The following is a 12,964-nucleotide window of genomic DNA, read 5'->3' on the forward strand; positions in this document are numbered from 1 at the left end:
ACCTTCCAAGAAGACAAATTCAAGACGTATATTGTACTCATACTTTTTTCTGTTTTTTTTTTTTTTTGACAGAAAGGAAAAGGCGTGGAAAAATGATGAATTTTAGGAATTTTTAAAGACATGCAAGCCCCAATTAGAAAAACCTATCAGCTCACAGCAGTCAGAATGGTCATTAGCAAAGACGCTGCAAACAATAAATGCTGAAGGGATTGGGGAGAAATGCGTACCCTCGGCTCTAAGGGGGACGTGGTAGGAGCCACTAATGAAAACACAATGCAGGTGCTTTGAAAAGGGAAACACTGAGCTACCAGTCCATCAATCACACCCACTGCTGGGCCCATCTCCTGAGAAAATGAGAATCAAAAAGTCACAGGCTGGCAATCCTGCACTCCAGCAATATTTACCATAGCCAACACTCGGAAGCAATGAAAATGTCCATCATCAGAGGAATGCACCAAGAAGAAGTGGTCCATGTACACAATGGAATATTACTCCAATAAAAACTATAAATTAAATTTAAAAAACAGACAAAAGTAAGGAGATAGCAGCTTCTGTGGGTTTACCCGGGCACATTCCACTGTAATTTATAAGCGAGGAACACCGCTGGCCGGGAGGTCTGTTTCCCTAGTTACCCGAGTGGGGAACGTAGAAAGGATGCCGCCCTCTGGCCGTTACCTGCAAAAGCAGCTGTAAAGCCTGGGCTAATGGTCACTTGATATGAACAAGTACTGCAGGGCTGTAAGTGAAACGTGCCCTCCAAATGTCTTGAGGGAAGTAATGGCCAAAATTTTCCAAAATGTGACACATACCTGAAGAAAACACTTTGAAGAACTAAGCTGTAATCACAGTTTGAAAACTAAAAAGGACATGGCTTAAAGGTCAATTTCAACGGAATATGACACACATGCAAATTCAAACCACAAAGAGGTATCAGCTCACACCAGTCAGAATCACCATCAGCAAGAACTCTATAAACAGTCAATCCTGAAGGTGTTGTGGAGAAATGCATACCCTCAACTTTAAGAGGGACGTAACCCGGAAAGAGCCACTAATGAGAACAGAATGGAGGGGCCTTTAAAAGGTAAACATTGAGCTCCCATATGATCCAGCAGGCCCATTCCTGGACCTATAACCTAAGAAGACAGAATTGGAAAGACACAGGCAGGCAAATGTGCACTGCACAGTATTACAATAGCCAAGATATGGAAGTAACCAAAAAGTCCACCAACAGATGGGTGGACAAAGAAAAACTGCTACATGTCGAGATGGAATATTAGCTAGCGCAAAAATGAAACAATGCCATTTGCAGCACCATAGATGAGTCTAGAAGTAATCACGCAACTTGTGGTAAATGAGGAAGAGAAAGACACATGTCCTATCATATCACTTATAGGTGTTACCTAAAATTCGATACCAATGAAGATATTTCCAGAGAGAAAGGCAATCACAGATTCATTCAACAAACTTATGGTTCACCAAACGGAAAGGTGTGAGGATTAGATACATTACGACTTTGGGGTTAACAGAGATATACAAACACATGGGAAATATATAATCACCAAAGGCCTACGGAATACCAAGAGAAGACCACTCAACATTGTGTCATAACCTACATGGGAAAAGGATCCGAAGAAGAATAGATATATGTATATGTATGAAAGAACCACATCTTGCACACCTAGAACACACCAAACATTGTAATCAAATTTGCTGTGATAAAAAATAAAAATTAAGTTACCAATACGAACAAGAAGTAATGAGCCATAAACATAAAGGGCTTTTTCCTGGCACATTCCATTCTAATTTACAACCTACTGCACCACTTCCATTAAGGCTCTGTTGCCCTAGTAACCAGATTTGGTAACGGAGAAATGCTGCCGCCTTGCGGCCGTTTCCCACAAGAGCGGCTTTAAACCCACAGCTGATGGTCACTGAACATTCACAAGGACTCGGGGCTGTAAAGGACACCTGCACTCAAAAATGGTGCTGAGGTCGGGAATGAACAAAAAAATTCGAAACACGCAAATCTTTCAGGAAGATAGTATGAGGAGGTAAGTTTGACTCACTCTCTTTAAAGAAAAGGAAAATGGATAAAAGCTCAACCTCAGGAAGTACTAGACTCATGCAATCTAATCTACAAAAAGGTTTCAACTCTCTCCAGTCGACTGACCGTCAGGAAAAGGTCTACAAACAATAAACGCTGCAGACGTTTTAGAGAACTTTCTACCCTCTACTTGCTGGTGAGATGTGAAAGGGTAACCGACAATAATGAGAATAGAAAGGAGCTGGTGGAAAAGTAAAAATTGTGGTACCATTCAATCCAGCGGGTGGACCACTGGCCCTGTCACCTGAGAAGAACAGAGTCGTGAAGACACAGGCTGCCAAAGCTGCACTGCAGCCTTATTCACAATAGCCAAGACAGTGAAGCTACCAAAATGTCCATCAACAGGAGAATGGATGAAAAGAAGTGGTCCATGTACACGATGGAATATTAGCCATGGAAAACAATGAAACACTGCCCTTTGAGGCACCACAGATGAGCCTGGAGATAATCACAAAACATGAGGTAAGTCGGAAAGCAAAAGACCTATATCCTCTGATATCACTTAGAGGCGTTATCTAATAACTGACACAAATGAACATATTTCCACAGACAAAGACACTCACAGACTTAGAAAACAAACTATGCTCATCTAAAAGGAAAGGTGGGGGGAATGGATCAATGAACATCAGTGTTACTATACAGATACAAATTCATATTATATACATATACCAAAAAGACCGACCAGATAGCAAGGGAGGTCTATGGAACGCTCTGTAATATTTTACATGGGAAGAGGATCTGTACATGCTTAGACATAGATCATGTACAAATGAACCAGATATTGTAAACCTAGGATAAATAATTGTCTAATCTATACCCCGATTACAAAATTTAAAAAAAAAAACAAGAAGGAATGAGACTTACACTAATGGGGGTTTCTCCTAGCACATTCCATTCTAATTTACAACCTAGGAACACGACTTCCAGAAAGACTCTGCTGCCCTCGTACCCAGATATGACAACGGAGAAATGCTGTCTCCTAGTGGCCGTTACCCTTAAGAGCAGCTTTAAACCCATTGCTAAAGGTCCCTATATATTCACCAAACTTGCAGTTCTGTAAATGACACCTGCCCTCCAAAAAAGGCCTGGGGTCGAAAATCGACCAATAAATTCACAACAGGGCAACCTTCCAAGAAGACAAATTCAAGACGTATATTGTACTCATACTTTTTTCTGTTTTTTTTTTTTTTTGACAGAAAGGAAAAGGCGTGGAAAAATGATGAATTTTAGGAATTTTTAAAGACATGCAAGCCCCAATTAGAAAAACCTATCAGCTCACAGCAGTCAGAATGGTCATTAGCAAAGACGCTGCAAACAATAAATGCTGAAGGGATTGGGGAGAAATGCGTACCCTCGGCTCTAAGGGGGACGTGGTAGGAGCCACTAATGAAAACACAATGCAGGTGCTTTGAAAAGGGAAACACTGAGCTACCAGTCCATCAATCACACCCACTGCTGGGCCCATCTCCTGAGAAAATGAGAATCAAAAAGTCACAGGCTGGCAATCCTGCACTCCAGCAATATTTACCATAGCCAACACTCGGAAGCAATGAAAATGTCCATCATCAGAGGAATGCACCAAGAAGAAGTGGTCCATGTACACAATGGAATATTACTCCAATAAAAACTATAAATTAAATTTAAAAAACAGACAAAAGTAAGGAGATAGCAGCTTCTGTGGGTTTACCCGGGCACATTCCACTCTAATTTATAAGCGAGGAACACCGCTGGCCGGGAGGTCTGTTTCCCTAGTTACCCGAGTGGGGAACGTAGAAAGGATGCCGCCCTCTGGCCGTTACCTGCAAAAGCAGCTGTAAAGCCTGGGCTAATGGTCACTTGATATGAACAAGTACTGCAGGGCTGTAAGTGAAACGTGCCCTCCAAATGTCTTGAGGGAAGTAATGGCCAAAATTTTCCAAAATGTGACACATACCTGAAGAAAACACTTTGAAGAACTAAGCTGTAATCACAGTTTGAAAACTAAAAAGGACATGGCTTAAAGGTCAATTTCAACGGAATATGACACACATGCAAATTCAAACCACAAAGAGGTATCAGCTCACACCAGTCAGAATCACCATCAGCAAGAACTCTATAAACAGTCAATCCTGAAGGTGTTGTGGAGAAATGCATACCCTCAACTTTAAGAGGGACGTAACCCGGAAAGAGCCACTAATGAGAACAGAATGGAGGGGCCTTTAAAAGGTAAACATTGAGCTCCCATATGATCCAGCAGGCCCATTCCTGGACCTATAACCTAAGAAGACAGAATTGGAAAGACACAGGCAGGCAAATGTGCACTGCACAGTATTACAATAGCCAAGATATGGAAGTAACCAAAAAGTCCACCAACAGATGGGTGGACAAAGAAAAACTGCTACATGTCGAGATGGAATATTAGCTAGCGCAAAAATGAAACAATGCCATTTGCAGCACCATAGATGAGTCTAGAAGTAATCACGCAACTTGTGGTAAATGAGGAAGAGAAAGACACATGTCCTATCATATCACTTATAGGTGTTACCTAAAATTCGATACCAATGAAGATATTTCCAGAGAGAAAGGCAATCACAGATTCATTCAACAAACTTATGGTTCACCAAACGGAAAGGTGTGAGGATTAGATACATTACGACTTTGGGGTTAACAGAGATATACAAACACATGGGAAATATATAATCACCAAAGGCCTACGGAATACCAAGAGAAGACCACTCAACATTGTGTCATAACCTACATGGGAAAAGGATCCGAAGAAGAATAGATATATGTATATGTATGAAAGAACCACATCTTGCACACCTAGAACACACCAAACATTGTAATCAAATTTGCTGTGATAAAAAATAAAAATTAAGTTACCAATACGAACAAGAAGTAATGAGCCATAAACATAAAGGGCTTTTTCCTGGCACATTCCATTCTAATTTACAACCTACTGCACCACTTCCATTAAGGCTCTGTTGCCCTAGTAACCAGATTTGGTAACGGAGAAATGCTGCCGCCTTGCGGCCGTTTCCCACAAGAGCGGCTTTAAACCCACAGCTGATGGTCACTGAACATTCACAAGGACTCGGGGCTGTAAAGGACACCTGCACTCAAAAATGGTGCTGAGGTCGGGAATGAACAAAAAAATTCGAAACACGCAAATCTTTCAGGAAGATAGTATGAGGAGGTAAGTTTGACTCACTCTCTTTAAAGAAAAGGAAAATGGATAAAAGCTCAACCTCAGGAAGTACTAGACTCATGCAATCTAATCTACAAAAAGGTTTCAACTCTCTCCAGTCGACTGACCGTCAGGAAAAGGTCTACAAACAATAAACGCTGCAGACGTTTTAGAGAACTTTCTACCCTCTACTTGCTGGTGAGATGTGAAAGGGTAACCGACAATAATGAGAATAGAAAGGAGCTGGTGGAAAAGTAAAAATTGTGGTACCATTCAATCCAGCGGGTGGACCACTGGCCCTGTCACCTGAGAAGAACAGAGTCGTGAAGACACAGGCTGCCAAAGCTGCACTGCAGCCTTATTCACAATAGCCAAGACAGTGAAGCTACCAAAATGTCCATCAACAGGAGAATGGATGAAAAGAAGTGGTCCATGTACACGATGGAATATTAGCCATGGAAAACAATGAAACACTGCCCTTTGAGGCACCACAGATGAGCCTGGAGATAATCACAAAACATGAGGTAAGTCGGAAAGCAAAAGACCTATATCCTCTGATATCACTTAGAGGCGTTATCTAATAACTGACACAAATGAACATATTTCCACAGACAAAGACACTCACAGACTTAGAAAACAAACTATGCTCATCTAAAAGGAAAGGTGGGGGGAATGGATCAATGAACATCAGTGTTACTATACAGATACAAATTCATATTATATACATATACCAAAAAGACCGACCAGATAGCAAGGGAGGTCTATGGAACGCTCTGTAATATTTTACATGGGAAGAGGATCTGTACATGCTTAGACATAGATCATGTACAAATGAACCAGATATTGTAAACCTAGGATAAATAATTGTCTAATCTATACCCCGATTACAAAATTTAAAAAAAAAAACAAGAAGGAATGAGACTTACACTAATGGGGGTTTCTCCTAGCACATTCCATTCTAATTTACAACCTAGGAACACGACTTCCAGAAAGACTCTGCTGCCCTCGTACCCAGATATGACAACGGAGAAATGCTGTCTCCTAGTGGCCGTTACCCTTAAGAGCAGCTTTAAACCCATTGCTAAAGGTCCCTATATATTCACCAAACTTGCAGTTCTGTAAATGACACCTGCCCTCCAAAAAAGGCCTGGGGTCGAAAATCGACCAATAAATTCACAACAGGGCAACCTTCCAAGAAGACAAATTCAAGACGTATATTGTACTCATACTTTTTTCTGTTTTTTTTTTTTTGACAGAAAGGAAAAGGCGTGGAAAAATGATGAATTTTAGGAATTTTTAACGACATGCAAGCCCCAATTAGAAAAACCTATCAGCTCACAGCAGTCAGAATGGTCATTAGCAAAGACGCTGCAAACAATAAATGCTGAAGGGATTGGGGAGAAATGCGTACCCTCGGCTCTAAGGGGGACGTGGTAGGAGCCACTAATGAAAACACAATGCAGGTGCTTTGAAAAGGGAAACACTGAGCTACCAGTCCATCAATCACACCCACTGCTGGGCCCATCTCCTGAGAAAATGAGAATCAAAAAGTCACAGGCTGGCAATCCTGCACTCCAGCAATATTTACCATAGCCAACACTCGGAAGCAATGAAAATGTCCATCATCAGAGGAATGCACCAAGAAGAAGTGGTCCATGTACACAATGGAATATTACTCCAATAAAAACTATAAATTAAATTTAAAAAACAGACAAAAGTAAGGAGATAGCAGCTTCTGTGGGTTTACCCGGGCACATTCCACTGTAATTTATAAGCGAGGAACACCGCTGGCCGGGAGGTCTGTTTCCCTAGTTACCCGAGTGGGGAACGTAGAAAGGATGCCGCCCTCTGGCCGTTACCTGCAAAAGCAGCTGTAAAGCCTGGGCTAATGGTCACTTGATATGAACAAGTACTGCAGGGCTGTAAGTGAAACGTGCCCTCCAAATGTCTTGAGGGAAGTAATGGCCAAAATTTTCCAAAATGTGACACATACTTGAAGAAAACACTTTGAAGAACTAAGCTGTAATCACAGTTTGAAAACTAAAAAGGACATGGCTTAAAGGTCAATTTCAACGGAATATGACACACATGCAAATTCAAACCACAAAGAGGTATCAGCTCACACCAGTCAGAATCACCATCAGCAAGAACTCTATAAACAGTCAATCCTGAAGGTGTTGTGGAGAAATGCATACCCTCAACTTTAAGAGGGACGTAACCCGGAAAGAGCCACTAATGAGAACAGAATGGAGGGGCCTTTAAAAGGTAAACATTGAGCTCCCATATGATCCAGCAGGCCCATTCCTGGACCTATAACCTAAGAAGACAGAATTGGAAAGACACAGGCAGGCAAATGTGCACTGCACAGTATTACAATAGCCAAGATATGGAAGTAACCAAAAAGTCCACCAACAGATGGGTGGACAAAGAAAAACTGCTACATGTCGAGATGGAATATTAGCTAGCGCAAAAATGAAACAATGCCATTTGCAGCACCATAGATGAGTCTAGAAGTAATCACGCAACTTGTGGTAAATGAGGAAGAGGAAGACACATGTCCTATCATATCACTTATAGGTGTTACCTAAAATTCGATACCAATGAAGATATTTCCAGAGAGAAAGGCAATCACAGATTCATTCAACAAACTTATGGTTCACCAAACGGAAAGGTGTGAGGATTAGATACATTACGACTTTGGGGTTAACAGAGATATACAAACACATGGGAAATATATAATCACCAAAGGCCTACGGAATACCAAGAGAAGACCACTCAACATTGTGTCATAACCTACATGGGAAAAGGATCCGAAGAAGAATAGATATATGTATATGTATGAAAGAACCACATCTTGCACACCTAGAACACACCAAACATTGTAATCAAATTTGCTGTGATAAAAAATAAAAATTAAGTTACCAATACGAACAAGAAGTAATGAGCCATAAACATAAAGGGCTTTTTCCTGGCACATTCCATTCTAATTTACAACCTACTGCACCACTTCCATTAAGGCTCTGTTGCCCTAGTAACCAGATTTGGTAACGGAGAAATGCTGCCGCCTTGCGGCCGTTTCCCACAAGAGCGGCTTTAAACCCACAGCTGATGGTCACTGAACATTCACAAGGACTCGGGGCTGTAAAGGACACCTGCACTCAAAAATGGTGCTGAGGTCGGGAATGAACAAAAAAATTCGAAACACGCAAATCTTTCAGGAAGATAGTATGAGGAGGTAAGTTTGACTCACTCTCTTTAAAGAAAAGGAAAATGGATAAAAGCTCAACCTCAGGAAGTACTAGACTCATGCAATCTAATCTACAAAAAGGTTTCAACTCTCTCCAGTCGACTGACCGTCAGGAAAAGGTCTACAAACAATAAACGCTGCAGACGTTTTAGAGAACTTTCTACCCTCTACTTGCTGGTGAGATGTGAAAGGGTAACCGACAATAATGAGAATAGAAAGGAGCTGGTGGAAAAGTAAAAATTGTGGTACCATTCAATCCAGCGGGTGGACCACTGGCCCTGTCACCTGAGAAGAACAGAGTCGTGAAGACACAGGCTGCCAAAGCTGCACTGCAGCCTTATTCACAATAGCCAAGACAGTGAAGCTACCAAAATGTCCATCAACAGGAGAATGGATGAAAAGAAGTGGTCCATGTACACGATGGAATATTAGCCATGGAAAACAATGAAACACTGCCCTTTGAGGCACCACAGATGAGCCTGGAGATAATCACAAAACATGAGGTAAGTCGGAAAGCAAAAGACCTATATCCTCTGATATCACTTAGAGGCGTTATCTAATAACTGACACAAATGAACATATTTCCACAGACAAAGACACTCACAGACTTAGAAAACAAACTATGCTCATCTAAAAGGAAAGGTGGGGGGAATGGATCAATGAACATCAGTGTTACTATACAGATACAAATTCATATTATATACATATACCAAAAAGACCGACCAGATAGCAAGGGAGGTCTATGGAACGCTCTGTAATATTTTACATGGGAAGAGGATCTGTACATGCTTAGACATAGATCATGTACAAATGAACCAGATATTGTAAACCTAGGATAAATAATTGTCTAATCTATACCCCGATTACAAAATTTAAAAAAAAAAACAAGAAGGAATGAGACTTACACTAATGGGGGTTTCTCCTAGCACATTCCATTCTAATTTACAACCTAGGAACACGACTTCCAGAAAGACTCTGCTGCCCTCGTACCCAGATATGACAACGGAGAAATGCTGTCTCCTAGTGGCCGTTACCCTTAAGAGCAGCTTTAAACCCATTGCTAAAGGTCCCTATATATTCACCAAACTTGCAGTTCTGTAAATGACACCTGCCCTCCAAAAAAGGCCTGGGGTCGAAAATCGACCAATAAATTCACAACAGGGCAACCTTCCAAGAAGACAAATTCAAGACGTATATTGTACTCATACTTTTTTCTGTTTTTTTTTTTTTTTGACAGAAAGGAAAAGGCGTGGAAAAATGATGAATTTTAGGAATTTTTAACGACATGCAAGCCCCAATTAGAAAAACCTATCAGCTCACAGCAGTCAGAATGGTCATTAGCAAAGACGCTGCAAACAATAAATGCTGAAGGGATTGGGGAGAAATGCGTACCCTCGGCTCTAAGGGGGACGTGGTAGGAGCCACTAATGAAAACACAATGCAGGTGCTTTGAAAAGGGAAACACTGAGCTACCAGTCCATCAATCACACCCACTGCTGGGCCCATCTCCTGAGAAAATGAGAATCAAAAAGTCACAGGCTGGCAATCCTGCACTCCAGCAATATTTACCATAGCCAACACTCGGAAGCAATGAAAATGTCCATCATCAGAGGAATGCACCAAGAAGAAGTGGTCCATGTACACAATGGAATATTACTCCAATAAAAACTATAAATTAAATTTAAAAAACAGACAAAAGTAAGGAGATAGCAGCTTCTGTGGGTTTACCCGGGCACATTCCACTCTAATTTATAAGCGAGGAACACCGCTGGCCGGGAGGTCTGTTTCCCTAGTTACCCGAGTGGGGAACGTAGAAAGGATGCCGCCCTCTGGCCGTTACCTGCAAAAGCAGCTGTAAAGCCTGGGCTAATGGTCACTTGATATGAACAAGTACTGCAGGGCTGTAAGTGAAACGTGCCCTCCAAATGTCTTGAGGGAAGTAATGGCCAAAATTTTCCAAAATGTGACACATACCTGAAGAAAACACTTTGAAGAACTAAGCTGTAATCACAGTTTGAAAACTAAAAAGGACATGGCTTAAAGGTCAATTTCAACGGAATATGACACACATGCAAATTCAAACCACAAAGAGGTATCAGCTCACACCAGTCAGAATCACCATCAGCAAGAACTCTATAAACAGTCAATCCTGAAGGTGTTGTGGAGAAATGCATACCCTCAACTTTAAGAGGGACGTAACCCGGAAAGAGCCACTAATGAGAACAGAATGGAGGGGCCTTTAAAAGGTAAACATTGAGCTCCCATATGATCCAGCAGGCCCATTCCTGGACCTATAACCTAAGAAGACAGAATTGGAAAGACACAGGCAGGCAAATGTGCACTGCACAGTATTACAATAGCCAAGATATGGAAGTAACCAAAAAGTCCACCAACAGATGGGTGGACAAAGAAAAACTGCTACATGTCGAGATGGAATATTAGCTAGCGCAAAAATGAAACAATGCCATTTGCAGCACCATAGATGAGTCTAGAAGTAATCACGCAACTTGTGGTAAATGAGGAAGAGGAAGACACATGTCCTATCATATCACTTATAGGTGTTACCTAAAATTCGATACCAATGAAGATATTTCCAGAGAGAAAGGCAATCACAGATTCATTCAACAAACTTATGGTTCACCAAACGGAAAGGTGTGAGGATTAGATACATTACGACTTTGGGGTTAACAGAGATATACAAACACATGGGAAATATATAATCACCAAAGGCCTACGGAATACCAAGAGAAGACCACTCAACATTGTGTCATAACCTACATGGGAAAAGGATCCGAAGAAGAATAGATATATGTATATGTATGAAAGAACCACATCTTGCACACCTAGAACACACCAAACATTGTAATCAAATTTGCTGTGATAAAAAATAAAAATTAAGTTACCAATACGAACAAGAAGTAATGAGCCATAAACATAAAGGGCTTTTTCCTGGCACATTCCATTCTAATTTACAACCTACTGCACCACTTCCATTAAGGCTCTGTTGCCCTAGTAACCAGATTTGGTAACGGAGAAATGCTGCCGCCTTGCGGCCGTTTCCCACAAGAGCGGCTTTAAACCCACAGCTGATGGTCACTGAACATTCACAAGGACTCGGGGCTGTAAAGGACACCTGCACTCAAAAATGGTGCTGAGGTCGGGAATGAACAAAAAAATTCGAAACACGCAAATCTTTCAGGAAGATAGTATGAGGAGGTAAGTTTGACTCACTCTCTTTAAAGAAAAGGAAAATGGATAAAAGCTCAACCTCAGGAAGTACTAGACTCATGCAATCTAATCTACAAAAAGGTTTCAACTCTCTCCAGTCGACTGACCGTCAGGAAAAGGTCTACAAACAATAAACGCTGCAGACGTTTTAGAGAACTTTCTACCCTCTACTTGCTGGTGAGATGTGAAAGGGTAACCGACAATAATGAGAATAGAAAGGAGCTGGTGGAAAAGTAAAAATTGTGGTACCATTCAATCCAGCGGGTGGACCACTGGCCCTGTCACCTGAGAAGAACAGAGTCGTGAAGACACAGGCTGCCAAAGCTGCACTGCAGCCTTATTCACAATAGCCAAGACAGTGAAGCTACCAAAATGTCCATCAACAGGAGAATGGATGAAAAGAAGTGGTCCATGTACACGATGGAATATTAGCCATGGAAAACAATGAAACACTGCCCTTTGAGGCACCACAGATGAGCCTGGAGATAATCACAAAACATGAGGTAAGTCGGAAAGCAAAAGACCTATATCCTCTGATATCACTTAGAGGCGTTATCTAATAACTGACACAAATGAACATATTTCCACAGACAAAGACACTCACAGACTTAGAAAACAAACTATGCTCATCTAAAAGGAAAGGTGGGGGGAATGGATCAATGAACATCAGTGTTACTATACAGATACAAATTCATATTATATACATATACCAAAAAGACCGACCAGATAGCAAGGGAGGTCTATGGAACGCTCTGTAATATTTTACATGGGAAGAGGATCTGTACATGCTTAGACATAGATCATGTACAAATGAACCAGATATTGTAAACCTAGGATAAATAATTGTCTAATCTATACCCCGATTACAAAATTTAAAAAAAAAAACAAGAAGGAATGAGACTTACACTAATGGGGGTTTCTCCTAGCACATTCCATTCTAATTTACAACCTAGGAACACGACTTCCAGAAAGACTCTGCTGCCCTCGTACCCAGATATGACAACGGAGAAATGCTGTCTCCTAGTGGCCGTTACCCTTAAGAGCAGCTTTAAACCCATTGCTAAAGGTCCCTATATATTCACCAAACTTGCAGTTCTGTAAATGACACCTGCCCTCCAAAAAAGGCCTGGGGTCGAAAATCGACCAATAAATTCACAACAGGGCAACCTTCCAAGAAGACAAATTCAAGACGTATATTGTACTCATACTTTTTTCTGTT

This window comes from Balaenoptera ricei, chromosome 5, assembly GCF_028023285.1.
Source record: "Balaenoptera ricei isolate mBalRic1 chromosome 5, mBalRic1.hap2, whole genome shotgun sequence".
NCBI classification, from domain to species: domain Eukaryota; kingdom Metazoa; phylum Chordata; class Mammalia; order Artiodactyla; family Balaenopteridae; genus Balaenoptera; species Balaenoptera ricei.